Below are 16,948 nucleotides of genomic sequence, written 5' to 3' on the forward strand. Positions count from 1 at the left end.
AGGAGTTTGTACATTCTTTCCATGTCTGTGTGGATTTTCCCTGAGTGCTCTGGTTTTCTCCCACTATTTGAAATGTACCGGGGTGTAAGTTAATTGGGTGTAAATTTGGGCGCGCAGACTTATGGGCGAATAGGACTTGTTACCGTGCTGTATATCTTTTTTTAAAAATTGGTAAATCAACAGATGTGGCCTAAGTGCCAAGGTCACTGGCCAAGAGCTGGAAATTGAAGTTGGTTCAAATCATCCTTTTACTTTGGACATTTGAACACAATGGGTTGGATGGTCTCTTTTTGTGGGGTACCTTTCCATAATCTTCCATGAACTGGTGGGTAAATTTGGCTAGTAACTTAATCAACCATAAAACTTTGCCCATTAACTGGATGAAGCTTCAAATCACTGAAGAACCAAGCAGCAATGCAGTTTTGGGAGAACAGGTCAACCCATTGGAGACCTGGTTCCACATTACGATCACCAGATTTTTTTGAGGGTTTTTATATGAGCTTCTGTTCACCTGCTCTAATTAGTGTGACTGATACTATGCAAATTAGTTGCAGGCTGTCAGGAAGAGGTGACATCTTAAAGTGATCCATTAAGACTAATACCTCAGAAAATTAAAACTAATGGCTGTTTAGACACTTGCTCTCTTATCCTTTATAATATGTTGCATTTAATTATACACAAGAGCCTACTCAATTGAAGACAATGGGAGTGGCAGATCATTGAGTGCTCAGAGTTGGTTCTTTCTTACTGAACATTGCAGTACCAAGCTCCTCAAGGGGTCAAGATGTTTTATGTTAGTTATTGAAGTGAGATCTTGGCTATCAGATTGTCAAGAGAGAGACACCTCACAGATTTGGACCAATAGCAATGTGCCATGGTTAAACCGTCCTCCTGCAGAACTCTGGGGAGTCATTGGGGCTGCGGAGAATTGGAAATTTCACAGCAAACTCGACCTAAGGGAAGGTGTACATGGCTTGAAGCTGGTGCAATGTGGATTTGCTGAATACATTCCCGAAGGAAGAATCCCTCGAGGAAAGATTGAGTAAGCCTGATGTGTTCACTAGAGTTGCAAAGGTGATCTCATCGAGAGGGTGGATTTTGTGTGGGAGGAATTAAGAAGGTGTTTCTACCACCTGGAGACGTGAGAAACAAACAGCATTGTCTCAGGGTAAAGCTATTTAGCACTGACATGAGAAACAATAATTCATAGGACTACTAAAGTAAACCTTTTAGTATAAGGCAACTACGGGGATTGTTAGATGCCAGATATGTTTATTTTCCAGTTGCTTGAGGGTTACTCCTATAATGCTTAACTAAACCTTGTCTGCTGCCTCATGATCCAGTGATTTCTGATCACCAGACAAGTCTAATACATGGATATTGTGACGAATCCACCTGGGCCTTGAGTGGTGGATTAGCATACTAACGGCAAGGAGCATCAATTTTAAACTTCCATATTTTTAAATATTATTTTCTTATTTATTTTAATTTTCATTTATTTTCCTCAATTTTTTATGCCGGTTGCTTGAGACTGCCAGTTGCTTCAATTGTGGATACCAGGGATCTTTTACTATATATTCTTGAGAGATGTGGGTATATGGTTGTTGAGTTTGTGCAAGGTTGAGTTGATAGACTTATGAATACTATTTGGTGAGCAAAAGATGGAGGGATTGGTACTGGGTAAGCATGAACACTGGATCACCTGTGATCTTGTTAAATGGGGAAGCAGGCTAAGAGTTAAGGAACGTACCACTGTCTATTTTCAGTTGTATTCTAAATTTAAGGTTAAGAGTTGATGGATTTTTGATGTCAATTAATCACATTTTCTTTTGAAAATTGAATGTGTCTCAGAGTAACTGTTGACCTTGAAGATGAAACCACCGAGTGAGTGAATGTGCCATTGAGATTCAACAGCTTTTATAGAGGCAAATCCATAACAATTGCCATGGGTTGGTGAACCAGCAGATGCTACACTGTGCAGCGTCTGACTCAGAATGTTCCAAGTTCAAGTTATACTGCTGGGTCTTTAGTAGATAAATCCGATGAGTGCTCCAATGCTGTACTGTTGAAGGTGATGTGCGGTAGAAAGTGTGCTGACCAGCTGCATCACAGCCTGGTATGGGGACACCAAAAGCCCTGAGCATAAAGCCCTGCAAAAGGTAGTGAACACAGCCCAGGACATCACAGGCAGAACCCTTCCCATCATTGAGAACATCTACAGGGAATGCTGCTGTCAGAGAGCAGCAGTAATCATCAAGGATCCACACCACCCATCACACGCTCTGTTCTTTCTGCTACCATCAGGAAAGGGGCATAGGTGCCACAAGACTCGGACCACCCAGTTCAGGAACAGCTGCTACCCTTCCTCCATCAGACTCCTTAACAATAAACTCAATCAGAGACCCATTTAAGGACTTTTACTTTTGCACATTATTGATCATTTTTCTCCCTGTATTGCACAGTCAGTTTCTTTACAATTCTTTATTTGTTTACATGTGTACATTGAGTCAGTTTTTTTTTTACACAACCAGTAAGTGGTAATTCTGCCTCAACCGCAGAAGAAAGAATCTCAGTGTTGTATGTGATCTCATGTATGTACTCTGGCAATAAATCTGAAATCTCTCTCTATAAACTGAGGTTTACACCACTTTCCCAGTGGATGAAGAACATTCCATTCTTCTATTTAAACAAAGGAGTGCCTGAGGTCCTCAGATCAGCATCAGAACATTCAGATAATTATAGCCTGTTTTGGGGAGTTTGCCAGGGTCCAGTGAAGTCCCACATTTCCACATTGCAACAATCACCAGAGCTTCACAGCTGGATTTAAAGAGGTTGGAGATGATGTATAAGGGATGTAAAAGTTCTCTGTGTCCCTTGTGTTGACTTCGGCACTGCTTCATACAATCACACCATTCCCCGTTGCCAGTATTGTATTTGACCTCTGTGAATCAATAATTTCACTGCACTGGGCAAATGGAGTACCTTGCATGACACAATAAAGTACCACAGAAGTCCAAGAAAATGTCTGGGCCACAGAACGGGAGAGAGCAGTGTTTGGCAGGGCAGGGGTGGATGGGGCAATCTCAGTAGCTGTAGAATTGGTGAATGTGGAAGGAGAGAAGCTCCTCTATGTCCAAAACACAGTATATGCTGGAGGAACTCAGCCGGTCTCGCAGGGCCCATCGAGGGTAAAGATATGTTGCCAATATTTCAGGCCTGAACGCTTCTTCAAAGAATAAGTAAAAAGCAGACAGGCATCTGAATTAAAGACTGAGAGAAGAATAGTAGGGGGAGGAGTTCAGACCAACAAACAAAAGGTGTTAGTTGGATATGATAAGAGGAAAAGTAAGAATTGATTTTGGCTCTTTGAAAGGGGAAAAAAGGAAGAGAGAGCTAGAGGAAAGGAGACCGGGCAATGGAAATGGGGGGTGGGAGAGGTGGGAAACAATGGAAGTCAGTGTTAATGCCATCTGATTGGAGGGGGCCCAAACGGATGATGAGGCGTTGTTCCTCCATTTTGTGGGTGGTCTCAGACTGGCAGTTCATGAGACTAATGACAGACATGTCAGTGAGGGAAGGAGATGAAGAATTGAAATGGGTGGCCAATGGGAGATCCCTGCTATTGCAGTGGATAGAGCAGAGGTGCTCCATGAAACAACCTCCCAATCTGTGCCCAGTTTCTTTGATGTAGAGGAGACCATAAGGGGAGCACTGGATATAGCAGATGACAACTACAGATGAAGTGTTACATCTTAGTTCCCCGTCTCCTTTCCTCCAGTTCTGTTTTTTTCTCTCTCTCTTTCCTTTCCCTCTGCCTCCTTTCACAGATCCAAAATCAATTATCACCTGTCCTCTTATCATCCAACTAACACCTTTTGTCTGTTGATCTGGACTCTTCCCCCCCCCCCCCCCCCACCTCCCATTCTTCCCCCTTTCTCTCCCAGTCTTTATTCAGATACCTGCCTGGTTTGAAGAAGGGCTCAGGCTCAAAACGTCAGTGATATATCTTTACCTCTGATGGTCCCTGCAAAACTGACTGTGTTACTCCAGCATTTACTGTGCATTTTTACTACAATCACAGCGACTGCAGACTTCCATATTTCACTTCTAAATATCCGACTCCAGCTGTACAAGTTTTGGGGGCTCCAGTTTTGTTGACCTGTTCAATTTTTAAATTTTTTAAAATGTAGAGATACAGTGTAGTAACAAGCTCTTCTGGCCCATGTGGCCTTGACGCCCAATCAACCTACAACCCCCGTACGATTTGAAGGGTGAGAGGAAACCCATGCAGACATGGGAAGACATTCAAACTTGTGACGGACAGCGCCAGGTCACAGGCACTGTTAATAGCATTGTACTTACTGCTGTGTTAACTGTGCTGCCCCAATATTGGATATCTTAGAACATCTTGCAGATTGTTAATTGAGCTCTAGTGCATTAGGTGAGGCAGAGAATGCTTAACTTTGGTGCAGGGAGAACATGAATTTGAAATTGCATTTATATCCAGGTGATATTTTATCAACTGGTGGATAGAGCAAGCCTCTTTATCCAGATCCTTTAGGTGCCACTACAAATGCCTCTATTGCTTTTTTTGTCCAGACAAAACTCTCCCCTTCATGGATGGTGGTCAAACAATAGGTGTCCAGAGGTACGTCATTGCAGGAGGCAGATGAGGTCTGAGCACCCCACACCTTGTCCACTACTGGTGCCACTACTGGAAGGAGCAATGTTTGTCCAAATGTCTCCCTACAAAGCGGGTTTCACTCACACTGTGATGCACATTTAGATTTATTGTCAGAGTATATGCCTGTCATCGGACTTGTCAGCCACAAACGAGCCTGCAGCTGACGTGGACATTTTACCTCCTCCATAAATCTTCGTCCGCGAAGCCAAGCCAAAGAAGAAATATACAGTATATCACATACAGCCCTGAAATCCCTTTCCCTGCAGGCAGGCCAGGCAGAATTTCTACTTATTGGTAGTATAAAAAAAAAACTGTACTCAAGGAAAGATATGTATACAAAAGAGAGAAATGTAAACAAACTGCAATACAGAAAATAAATATTCAGTTGTAAATAAAGAGCAAAGTAAGAGTCCTCAAACGTGGTTGGCGTAGCAGTTAGGGCAATGCCTTTACAGCGCCAGTGATCAGGACTGGTGTTCGAATCCTGCGCTGTCCGTACAAGAGTTTGTACATTCTTCCCATGTCTGTGTGTGTATTCCCCAGGTGGGGGAGGTTTCTTCCCACTGTTCAAAATGTACTGGGGGTGTAAGTCAATTGGGTGTAAATTGGCTGGCACGGACTTGTGGGCTGAAAAAATTAAATGAGTCTGAGTTTGTTGTTCAGGAGTCTGTTGGTGGAGGGATAGCAACTGTTCTTGAACTTGGTGGTATGAGTCTTGTGTGACTGGGGGACAGCAAATGTGGCTCTTTATTTTCAAGAATGGCAGCAGAGAAAATTCTGGCAACCTTAAACCTCTGAGCCGTAGTATGACTCTGCATGGAAACAGGATCTATGACCCAACTTGCCCATGCCGACCAAACTGTCCCTCCCACAGTAGTTCTGCCTGCCTGCATGTGCCCCACTTCTCTCCTAACCTATCCATGCATTTGTCTAAATCGGGTTGGCCAACCTTTTAATTTTTAATTTAGACATACAGCATTGTAACTGGCTATTTCGGCCTACAAGTCTGTGCCGCCCAATTAACCGAGACCTCTGGTACCAAACTCTAAATGTTTCTTAAACATTGCAATAGTCACTGTTGTAATTTCCTGCCAGTGTTAATGGACCAGTTGTGGGTGACTTACATGGGCCCTTTGAGCAGAAAGCAACCCCCTTTCCCCTGCCTGTTCATTTTGGTTAGTGAGGCATCTGTCTCTAGTGATCTCTCTCTTTCTCTCTCTCTTAGTAAAGCTGGGAGGACAGTCTCTGCTGTCTAGTATCTTTGGCTCTTCCACCTTCAGTTAAGCAATCTTAGTGCTGAATGAGTGCTCTGGCCTCTAAAAATGTCTGATGAGGTTGTAGCTGCAGGTCAGGTGTTGGCAGCTGGGAGGTATTCAACTATAATATTCCCGTCTGATATTCCTAGAGCAGTATGGCATTACCTGGGGGTCCCTGCCAACATGGCCTTTACCTGCATCACCAGAGGTTACCCAATTTTACTTGCAATACCGGGGGTCCCTGCCAACACGGATTTTAACTGCATCACCTGCGGATACCTGATGTTAAAATTGAACAGCAATGTGGGGCGTGGGGGGATGGATGGGGGGGGGGGGGTGATGGAGAAATGTTCAACTGTGATTTACCACCAAGAAGAAATAATGTGGATGAATTTGTAAACCAGGATATCTATTTGTGGATAATCTCTCAAGTAAGACAATGTGTCATGGAATACCATGATTTAATTTGAAAATCTGCATCTGTGCATTTTCAGAAAGCCTGTTCTGTGAACCATATCTTCTTTCATGTGCAGTTATCTCATTTTTGTTCTGCACAACCCTGAATAATAGTAATAATTCTAAATAATAATACAATAATCATTTCAACTTTATGTGCAAGAGAAGACCAATCCCTTGGTAGACCAGAGTTCTCCACTGGGCAGGAAGAGTTTATTAAGAGCTGCTTCCCCACCACCCTCCCACCCACCCCTAACCCTGTTCTAGAAAGTTGGGCAATAATTTGAGCAAAAGTGTGAAAATATTACATTTCTGGAACTTTTTTTAATTGAAAAGATGAAGAAAAATCAAAATGAATCCTGTATGTTTTTGATTTGTTCTTCCTGATGACAGCTGGGTGTAATTCTTTGATTTTTAGATCTGTGTGTGAAAACTGTGTATAGTTCTACAGAATTGTGCATCGAAACTAGCAGAGTTCCATCATGTAATCATATTCACACATTAAACAACATGAATCTAATTAACAGCATTAATGAGATGTGTGTTAAGTGGAGTACCAGGAAAGGAGGTCTTTTTCTGAACTCTGCATTCCTGCAAGATTTGCATTTCAAAACCATAATTCTCAATGCAATGTGCCAAACTGCTTCACAATGAAGGACCTTTGGAGTGTGATCGTTCTAATCTAGGAATTGGGTGGTGTTGATCATCAGCTCTCACCCTTTCTCCTTCCTCAGTCCTCCTCTCAACCCCTTCCACAGCACAACCCGTCCTGATCTCCTGACTTCCATGCATCTCTGAGATCTCTCCATCCACCTAACTCTGGTCTCTTGCTTATCTTTCAGACTCTCTCCTCTTCCCTCTCTGAGACTTGCCTATATTTTCAGGTTCCATCACCCACGACATTCTAAGACCTAGATGGATTGCATTAGTTCCAACCTTGAATGACTAACAGAGACCCCAAACCTTGAACAAAACCCTTTACATCTTGGGGTAACATCATAAAGAATAAATTTGATTTTGTAAACGTTTCTGATGGGTCTTTTTAGAAAAATACATCCATCTATTTCTCGACAGTCGAACTATGTTTTTGAAAGGCTATTAGGAACTGTTGGAAAAGCTTGAAGATGTTGACAGGTTTTGTTGAATTGATTTGATTTTTTGATGTACAGTGGTTTTAAAATATGCCCTATTTAGACTAAAAAGGTAACACAAGCTCTCCCGTGCACTAGAGAAGATGCGTACAAATTTGCTTATAAATATTTCAAATCCTGCTGAAGAAAGGTTTTGGATTTTATTGTCTGCTAGAGGAAGAGGTTTTGAAATTTCTACTAAATTATTGACAGTGAAAAATTGCCCTGTACAGAAATAAGCTCAGGGTATATTAGTGTATATTTTTAAATGATACCTATGAGACATAGGTGGTAACAAATACTGTACTGCGATACATGAATTATAAATTATTAATATATGCAATTGTATTTTACACATTTGTACACTGGAATCCTTTTATCACATGACTTGTCACAACAGATTTCAATAAATCAGGAGTTTTATCTGTATCTTGCTGAATCAGTTTAAATGACTGACGTACTGATGAACGAAGGTGACAGCCTGCGGTTGAACTGATGATATAACTCAAGATTGTTGTACTTCTGACATTGATTTAAAGAGTTTAAGGAGACAGTGATCCCAAAAGCAATGTTGGGAGCTCAATTTAAAGTGGACTTGCCGTGTCTCTAGGATGCAAGATGAATGGTAGGTGGAGATCGCGCGTTGCTGTCTCTCTGGTTGTTGTCTGCCTGGAAGGCACAGCATACTTGTCAGCTCACCAGCTCTTTGAGACAGTCTGCTATCACCGGTAACCAGCCTCCACCTCCCCATCTGTCTGTCATCCTTCACTCCTCCCTTGTTCATTATCACCTGTCCTTGATAGATCGGCCATCTCCCTTTTGCACTCTCGATTTTGACGAAGTTTTCTGGCCCGAAACATCAACCATTCTTTCTCATACTGCTCGACCCGCTGATTTCCTCGAGCAGTGTGTGCATTAATAGTAACTTTCCAACCCTCCCCAAAAGTTTTGGCATTATCTGTGAAAAAACTGGAGGGGTGATCATAGCCACGAATGGTTAACGTGCCACCAGGAACACCAGAGGTGTTCCTTAACGATATCCAAGCCTAGATGCTTGAATGACTAACAGATTTGCCTTTGATAGGTGTGCTGTGCGTACAGGTGTGCACCTTTTTCCCAGGGTGAGAATAGCAAATACCAGAGGACATCCATACAAAGGGAAAAGAGGAAAGCTTAGGGGAGATGTCAGGGGTACATTTTTTTTAATACAGAGAGTTGTGGGTGCCTGGAATGTCTTGCAAGGGGTGGTGGTGGAGGCTGGAACATTAGGGGCACTTAAGAAACTCAGGCACGTGGATTCAAGAAAAATAGAGGTTTATGAGGGAAGAAGGTTTAGTACTTATATAGATCAGCACATCATCAAGGGCCAAAGGACCTGTACTGTGCTGTAATGTTCCATGTTCTAAAACCACTTGATTGTTTTTTGAATAAGTTGTGACCTCTGGGTTATCAGACCAGCTGCAACTCATGGAAGTGTGATGTTTTCTCTCTTGCTGATGTTGTCAATGGGCATAGTATTCACTTGTGCCGTTGTGAGTGTAAATGGGAGTGAAGCGAATCATTCTGTTGCCTTCGTTCAACCCTTGCTGGATGTGTTGGTCACCCGTTGTGTTACTGCGTTGCTCTGCATGTCAAATAAGGGGAGGAGCTGGTGGCTCTGAGAATTTAGGAGGGTGCTGTCCCAATTTGCCACTACTAGGGCATTTGGTCATTGGGTTAACCATGGAAAGGATGCTGCTGTCCATCACTGGAGATGTTATCACACCCGTGACTTGGTGAGGAGAGCTTCGGCCCCCTCAGCAGAGGAAGCCCGCTCAGGGAGCTGCCTGGAATGTTCTGGGGGAAAAGGCATTCCCAGCAAAGCACAAAATGCTGGAGGAACTCAGTGGGTCGGGCAGCGTTACTCTTGTTTACTGTGGTTGTCCCACACTTGTCTCTAAGGCTTTCATCACAGAGGTGTGACATTCTTAGTTTTGACTGCTCTTCCTCCTGTTACGGAGTTCAAGGTTACATTGACACATCAGGTTTCCTCCAGGTGACTAGAGCTGATATCAGCACCGATTCAAAACTTTCTCCATCAGAGGGAAGGTCAAAGTTCAAATTTTTGGTCAGAGTACATGCATGACATCACATACATTCTGATATTCTTTTCCCTGTGGGCCAGGCAAATTTTCTTCTTATTGGTAACTAACAAGAAAACAGAAATGTAAACAAAAGAAAGAAATATAAACAAACCGTGCAAATACAGAAAATAAATATTCAGTAATATATAATGATCAAAGTAAGAGTCCTTAAATGAGTCCCTGATTGAGTCTGATGGTGGAGGGGTAGCACCTGGTGGTGTGAGTCTTGTGGAACTTATACCTCTTTCCTGATGGTATCAGTGAGAACAGACCATGTGCTGAGCGGTGTGGATCCTTGATGTTTGCTGCTGCTCTCTGATGGCGGTGCTGCCTGTAGATATTCTCGATGCTGAGGAGGGTTTTTCCTGTGATGTCTTGGGCTGCGTCCACTAGCTTTTGCAGGGATTTCCTCTCAGAAGTGTTGGTGCCCCCATACAAAACCGTGATGTAACTGGTCAGCACACTCTCCAATACACATCTGTCGAAGTTCGCCAAGGTTTCCGACAATATACCGGATCTCTACAAACTGAGGAAGTGAGGAGCCAGTGGCATCTCGGGCACTGGCATTTGCCAGTGGTGATCTCGACCCAGGAGTGAAGAGAGCATCAACATTCTGAGCCTCTCAGAGGGCTGGTCGATAATCATCCCCTGACACAGATCTCTACTCCTTTGTTTGAATCTACAGACCTGGAACTTGGCATGCTTAATGTAGCGGTTAGCACAACACTATCTGCTTTATGAAAGGCATTTGTACGTTCTTCATATGTCCTCCAGGTGCTCTGGTTCCATTTCACATCCCAAAGATGTACAGGGTTGGTAGGATAATTGGTGACATGGGTGTAATTGGGCTGGAAGGGCCTGCAACAGTGCTGTGTATTGAATTGTTTAGAAATTGAACCAACTGATTACCCTGAGTAACAGGTACCTGGCCTCTGCCCCTCTGCAGCTCCTAATGATCACTTTTTGTGCTCGTGAAGAAGAGGCAAAATCTGCACGCCAGCTCTTTGTCAGGTGCAGGGTCCACTGGCAGTGGCACACTGCTGGAGTGGTGTTCTGCTCCCAGGGGACAGGCTATTGCCAAGTGGCTCAGACACCAGATCTCGTGGTGTCTGTTTGGAGCTGCCCAGCAACAGAAAGCCTAGCTGAGAACTTTGGCCCTCCCTCATGTAGATGTCAAACAAGGGGATGAGGGCCCAGCACTTTCAGAGAAATGCTAGTGGCCTCATGAGTGGTGGAGATTCTGGCGATAAAGCCCTCATGAACTGTGTCCTTTCTTGTAGCTGAATAGTCTGCTCATTGTGTGTGTGCACCTACCTTTGTGGCCCCTGTATAAGTACTCTGAGCCATACAGATGTATGGGCCCCATCTGAGCACCTCCCCCAGCCCCCCACCCGAACCTTGGTCAGGCCACCCTCACCTGCTTGCTGTAACCTGCCTAAATGACGATCCATTAGTGACATTCACATCCACAGTGACAAAATGTTTTGAGAGGCTTGTGTTGAGGTAGATCAGCTCCTGCTGAGGAGTGACATGGATATGTTCCAGTTTGCCCATCGTAGTAACAGGTCTACTGTGGTGGACACCATCTCACTGGCTCTACGTAAAGCCCTGGAACACCATGCCAGCAAAGATCAGAATGCTCTTTATCGACTAGAATTTGACATTCAACACCATTGTCCCCTCAAAACTGATCAACAAACTTAAAGATTTGGACCTCAATACTCCACTGTGCAATTGGATCATGGATCTTCTCACCTCTAGACCCTAGTCAGTGAGGATTGGCAAGAACATCTCCTCCACAATTTCTGGAGCACCACAAGGCAGTGTTCTTCATCTCCTGCTCTACTTGCTTTACACCTATGATTATATGGCATGGCTCGATAATAACAGCATCTACAAATTTCCAGATGATATCGTAAGAGAAGGTTATATAAAATGTGACGATCATACAAGAGGGAGATTGGAAACTTGGCTGTATAGTTTACTAACAACTACCTCTCACTCAATGTCACCAAGACCAAGGAGCTGATTGTAGACTTTAGGAAAGGAAAACCAGAGGTATATGATCCAGTGATCACTGGGGGATCCAAGGTGGAGAGGGTGAGAAAATTTAAATTCCTGGAGGACCCCTCCAGGACCCATCATACTAATGCCATTGTGGAGAAAGCACATCATCTCTCTAACTTCCGCAGAGGTTTGCAAAGATTAGGTACGTCATTGGAAGCCCTGGCAAATTTCTACAGAGGTATGGTGGAAAGTGTGCTGACCAGCTGCATCATGGTCTGATATGGGGGCACCAATACCCCTGAGTGTAAAGCCCTCCAAAAGGTAGTGGGCACAGCCCAGGACATCACAGGCAAAACCCTCCCCCCATCCGGGAATGCTTCAGCAGCCGTCATCAAGGATCCACACCAGCCAGCACGTGCTCTGTTCCCGTTGCTGCCATTAGGAAAGAGGTCTAGGTGCCACAAGACTCGCAACACCAGGTTCAGGAACAGGTGCTCCCCCTCCACCATCAGACTCCTCAACAACAAACACATTCCAGAACTCATTTAAGGACTCATAGTTTGCTCATTATTTAATACTGAACATTTAATTTCTGTATTTTCTCAGTCAGTTTGCTTACATTGCTTTCTTTTGTTTACCTATCTATCTTGTGTGCATATCTTTCTTCTTGAGTACAATTTAGTTGCTGGTAATTAGAAATTCTGCCTGGCCCACAGAAAAAAGGAAGTATATGATGCCATTTATGTTCTCTGACAATAAATCTGAACTTTGTGGTGGTGCCCTGGGTGGCTGGCGGACACACTGGGATCTTTGTGGCGGAGCCCTGGGTGGCTGGCGGACACACTGGGATCTTTGTGGCGGTGCCCTGGGTGGCTGGCGGACACACTGGGATTTTTGTGGCGGTGCCCTGGGTGGTTGGCGGACACACTGGGATCTTTGTGGCGGTGCCCTGGGTGGCTGGCGGACACACTGGGATCTTTGTGGCAGTGCCCTGGGTGGCTGGCGGACACACTGGGATCTTTGTGGCGGCGCCCTGGGTGGCTGGCGGACACACTGGGATCTTTGTGGCGGTGCCCTGGGTGGCTAGCGGACAAACTGGGATCAGAGCATCATTGTCCCCCTTACTCCATATGATCAGCAACCCTCCATCTTGTGAACCCCACATCTACCCAGATTCTCTTCAAAGACCAAGCAGAGTTCTGCAGGTCAGCTGTGTGGCAGAAAGTCCTCAAAGGTGATGTGACAGCGTAGTTGAGCGTGTGCATGGGTAATCAACTCAAGGAGATGGTTATGAAGTGCACTTGTCCAGCGCTTCGTGACTCCTTTACCCTTGGCTCCTACATTGCAGAGTGGCTTGCTGTCGAGAAGGTGGACCCCTCCTTTTTCTCCCTTGTTGTATCTGAATGGAGGAAATTAATGAAGTTTTTCACCCTCAATCCTTGGGAGTGTGGGCTGCGGGTGGGGTTGGGAAGGTGGGATGTCAAGGTGGGGGGGGGGGGGGGTGGAAGCTGTGGTCCACTGGGCCTGAGGAAGTCTTCATGGCTAGAACCAGCTGCCTGTGAATCACCTTTCATTGCACCTTTGGGGGACAACACGGAAATCAATACTGACCTTTAAATATCACTGTATTCAGAGTGAGGGCCATTGCCTTGCCTTGTATCCCACACTCTCACAATAGTTGGAATAATTGTACATTCACTGCACTCGTCCTGGTTAGGGTAATAGTGGATGGCAGAATTACGGGAATACATAGCACAGATTACCCTGACAAAAGTTCAGGTTTCTTTTATACATTAATATGTCACATACATGATATACTTTAACTTCTGTGTACTGTAAGGCAAACAAAGAGTTGCCATGAGCATTGCCTGATGTTTCTAACAAGGGAAACATAAGAAAAAAAGTGTCCCTTCAGCCATTGAGTGTCTGTGGATTTGCCTCCAGTGCTCTTGTAGCCTCATAAACTTCTGCTCACTCCATCTGCAAACTAAGTTTCAGATCCATACATCTGGTATGATCAGGAATCCTTCAGTACCCAAAACCCTTTGGGAACCCTTCTTGCCCTCAGGACCCTCTTGAATCTCGGCTCTTATAACTAATTCCCATGAGCCAGTCTCCAGCAGCCCACAGCCCATGTGGATTCCCTGACCACAAGTCACCTGCAGGCTATGTAGGTTCTTCAGCCACCTAGCCCCTTGCTGGTCTGCTGACACTGTTTCCTTTCCTGTAGGGTCCTTCAGCCACTGAGACGCTTGGTGGTCTGCCAACATGGTAATCTTCCCTGTAGGATCCTTCAGTCAATGAGACGCTTGCTGGTTTGTCGACATGGTCACCTTCCCTGTAGGGCCCTTCAGCCACTGAGCCCCTCACTGGTCCACTGATGTGATCATTGTCCTGTAAGGTTGTCTTCCATTCACACCTTCTCACAAGGGGTGTTCTCCCCATTTCTGGTGCCCTGGGCCTGTCCTCTGTTCCCTGAGTCTGCAATCCCTCAGCCCAATGTGTCAGGACAGCCAAGAATGAAAAGTGGAGACTGGTGATCTTTGGTCACAGGGGTCACAGCTCTCTGAGGTGCCTGATTTGTTTCACTGGAGGGAGGGTATGGATGGTTTCTTGGCAGTTTCCTCATCTAGCCTCTGATCCTTTGACCAGAGTTAACGTGTTTGAGTCTCCAATTACCTTGTGCAAGGAGCTTCGCGATTCTGCCTGAATTAGAAGACTGAGAAGTTACATTGACTACTTATGATGTTAATTTTCTGGGGTTAAAAGCATATTCATTTCTGCTGAAGATCACGCGTACTCATGCGCTCCAACTGTGGTGGGTTGCTGCGGAGAATGGTGTGGGCTGTGTTTCAAGCCAGCTGAGGTCTGATCCCAGCTGTTTCTGCTATTGCCCAGTGAAGCTGACTACGTGAGCCTGATCCAACCCTGGCAGGCAGCCTGCTCCCCGCAGTCAGGGGGAACCGACTCCCTGATGGACAGAGGGATTGTCAATGTGTGAGGGGAGGTCTTTGTGTGAGGAAAAGGTCTGTGTGTTGAGGATTGTCTAGTTGTATGAGTGTGAGAGAGATGTGTGCACGCTCACTGTATCTGCATGTGAGGGGGATGAGTGTGAACAGGGTGGGGGGAATGTGCAGTGCCGGATTAAGGTACTGTGAGGCCTGTTGCATATATTTTAAAGGGGCCGTAATAGTGCCGGCTGGCACATGCACAATGAGAAGGAAGTGTGACTGCGGTGACCCCCCCCCCATAGTCCCTGAGAGAGTTTTGATAAGTTTCAAATAGTCTTAATTATTCTTAACAAAATGATGCTAGCTTTCTCAGATCACTTGGGAACATAGCGCCTATGGCAAGGACTGAAATTGTGTCCCCCTCTCCCCTTTTAAAAATTACTTACACATTTTGTTAAAACAAAACTTACTTACGGCGACGGCTGGCTCAACGCGGGATCAATGGCCATCTTCATTACCCATGCAGCTGGAACCGCTCTGGTGAAGGTTGGCGATTTTAGCCAATTATCACCTTTAATCGGGGTTATTACCACAGACTATCAGTGTGGAATCTCATAGTCACTGCACAAAGATGGAAACAAAAATGTTTCTCATTATTCATAGTACATAAATGTGGGGGCCCTTGAAAATACGGGGTCCATAGCATATATGCTACTTTGGCTACAACATTAATCCGGCCCTGGGAATGTGTCTTGTTGAGGGGGGTGTATCTTTGTGTGAAGGATGGGCGAGGGGGGTGTGTATCTCTTGAATTATGCAGAATCCCAGATTTTGTAAATTACAATTTAACGTATCTCTACTGAGCTCAGCCTAATTTAAACATTTGTGATTAAGCCTTCCCTCAGTCTCCTATCTCAATTAGTCCATAAAATCAGTCTGTTAGACCCATCTAAGAATTGATCGTGCGAAATAAAAAATAGATGAAAAATGAAATGTACAGTTTGATATTTGCTTTATTAAATGGAAAGTTTGTTGTTGTTGGAGCCATCGTACCTCTGCACGGGGCCCTGATTCTCGCCCACAATCACTGTGTACGTGTCTTCACACACAGAACTGTGCCTGTGTGAGCATGGCTGCCATCAAAGTGGATGGGGCATCGAGTGAAAATTTCCCTGAGCTTTCTCCGGGTGGATTAATGAGGTTCTATGTCTGCTGTTCTCTGCATGTTATCTGAGCTGAGTATGCATGAACCACTTTAACAAACTGCTGGTAATTATTTCTTGACTTAAAAATGTTCCCAATATATCTTCCCTGGTTCCTGGAGTGTGCAGTGAGCAGAGAAACCTTGTGCCATTGATTGCATCACCTTCAGTGAGCAAAATCTGCAGAGTATCCAATTTAAATCTTGTTGCTGTTCCAAGCCAGAGGCAGTGTCACCTTTCACGGAGAATTGGACGGGTTCTGATTTAGTGGCACAGAGACTCCTCCTGCATCAGTGGTCCACTTCTGTGGAGTCCCCAAAGTTCAATCGCAATGCAACTCGCCACCCTTCTGTCAGTAGCTGTAAGTTTATTGTGTTCATGTTCTCTGGGCACTGTTTAAAGCCAAATTGCTTCAAGGTGAATAATCCCAAATGAGGTTTTGTAATGAGGTGCTTTCAGAATCAACGCTGAACTAATGCTCGGAGGATTGTTGATGAGCCAGTTCTGTTCAATCTGCTTGAGCACCATTTATTGCTTCTGCATGAAATAAAGTGTTATCTTTTGAAAAGCACAGAATGTTCCAATGGTTGGTTGTGTATCTTGGGTACATTTCTCTTGGCTCTTTTGTGGTTCTGTTGGAGATTGGACACATTTGAGCCACAGGGGTTAACGACTGGTGTTTCTGTGGAGTTGTTTACAAGTCCGATCCTATGCCAAGGGAACTTGGAGCCACTTCTCCCATCGCCTTCCCCCAACAATGTCTCTCCCTTTTCCCTGTCTCCTTTCACACAAACATAATAAATTCTCACCTCTCCCCCTTATCATATCCAATTTACACTTTTTGCGGTCTGGATTCCTCCCTTAGCCAGCATTGTCTGAATACTGAGATTTCATTTCCTGGCTCATTCCTGTTATTCCTTGAAGAAGGGCTCAGGCCTAAAACATCAGCAATATATCTTTGTCAAATCCTATATGGACGCTGAAAGATGGGCTGAGTTCCTCTTGCATTTCTGTGTGTTTTTATTATGATCACAGCCTCTATACACTTTTGTGTTCCCCTTTGTACAACTTTCTCTGCCAGGGCTCCTGCAATGTCCTTTCTAGATTCCTGCAATGTCCTTGGAGGACTTCATCAGGCC

General features: G+C 44.7%; 1 protein-coding gene across 8 annotated transcripts in view; it reads left to right on the forward strand.

Annotated features, from left to right (window-relative positions):
- Positions 1–16,948, forward strand: part of ahdc1 (AT hook, DNA binding motif, containing 1) — a 207,145-nt gene that overhangs the window by 43,103 nt on the left and 147,094 nt on the right. The gene's annotated exons all lie outside the window — the stretch shown is intronic.

The sequence above is a fragment of the Narcine bancroftii genome, chromosome 8, assembly GCF_036971445.1.
Source record: "Narcine bancroftii isolate sNarBan1 chromosome 8, sNarBan1.hap1, whole genome shotgun sequence".
NCBI lineage: Eukaryota > Metazoa > Chordata > Chondrichthyes > Torpediniformes > Narcinidae > Narcine > Narcine bancroftii.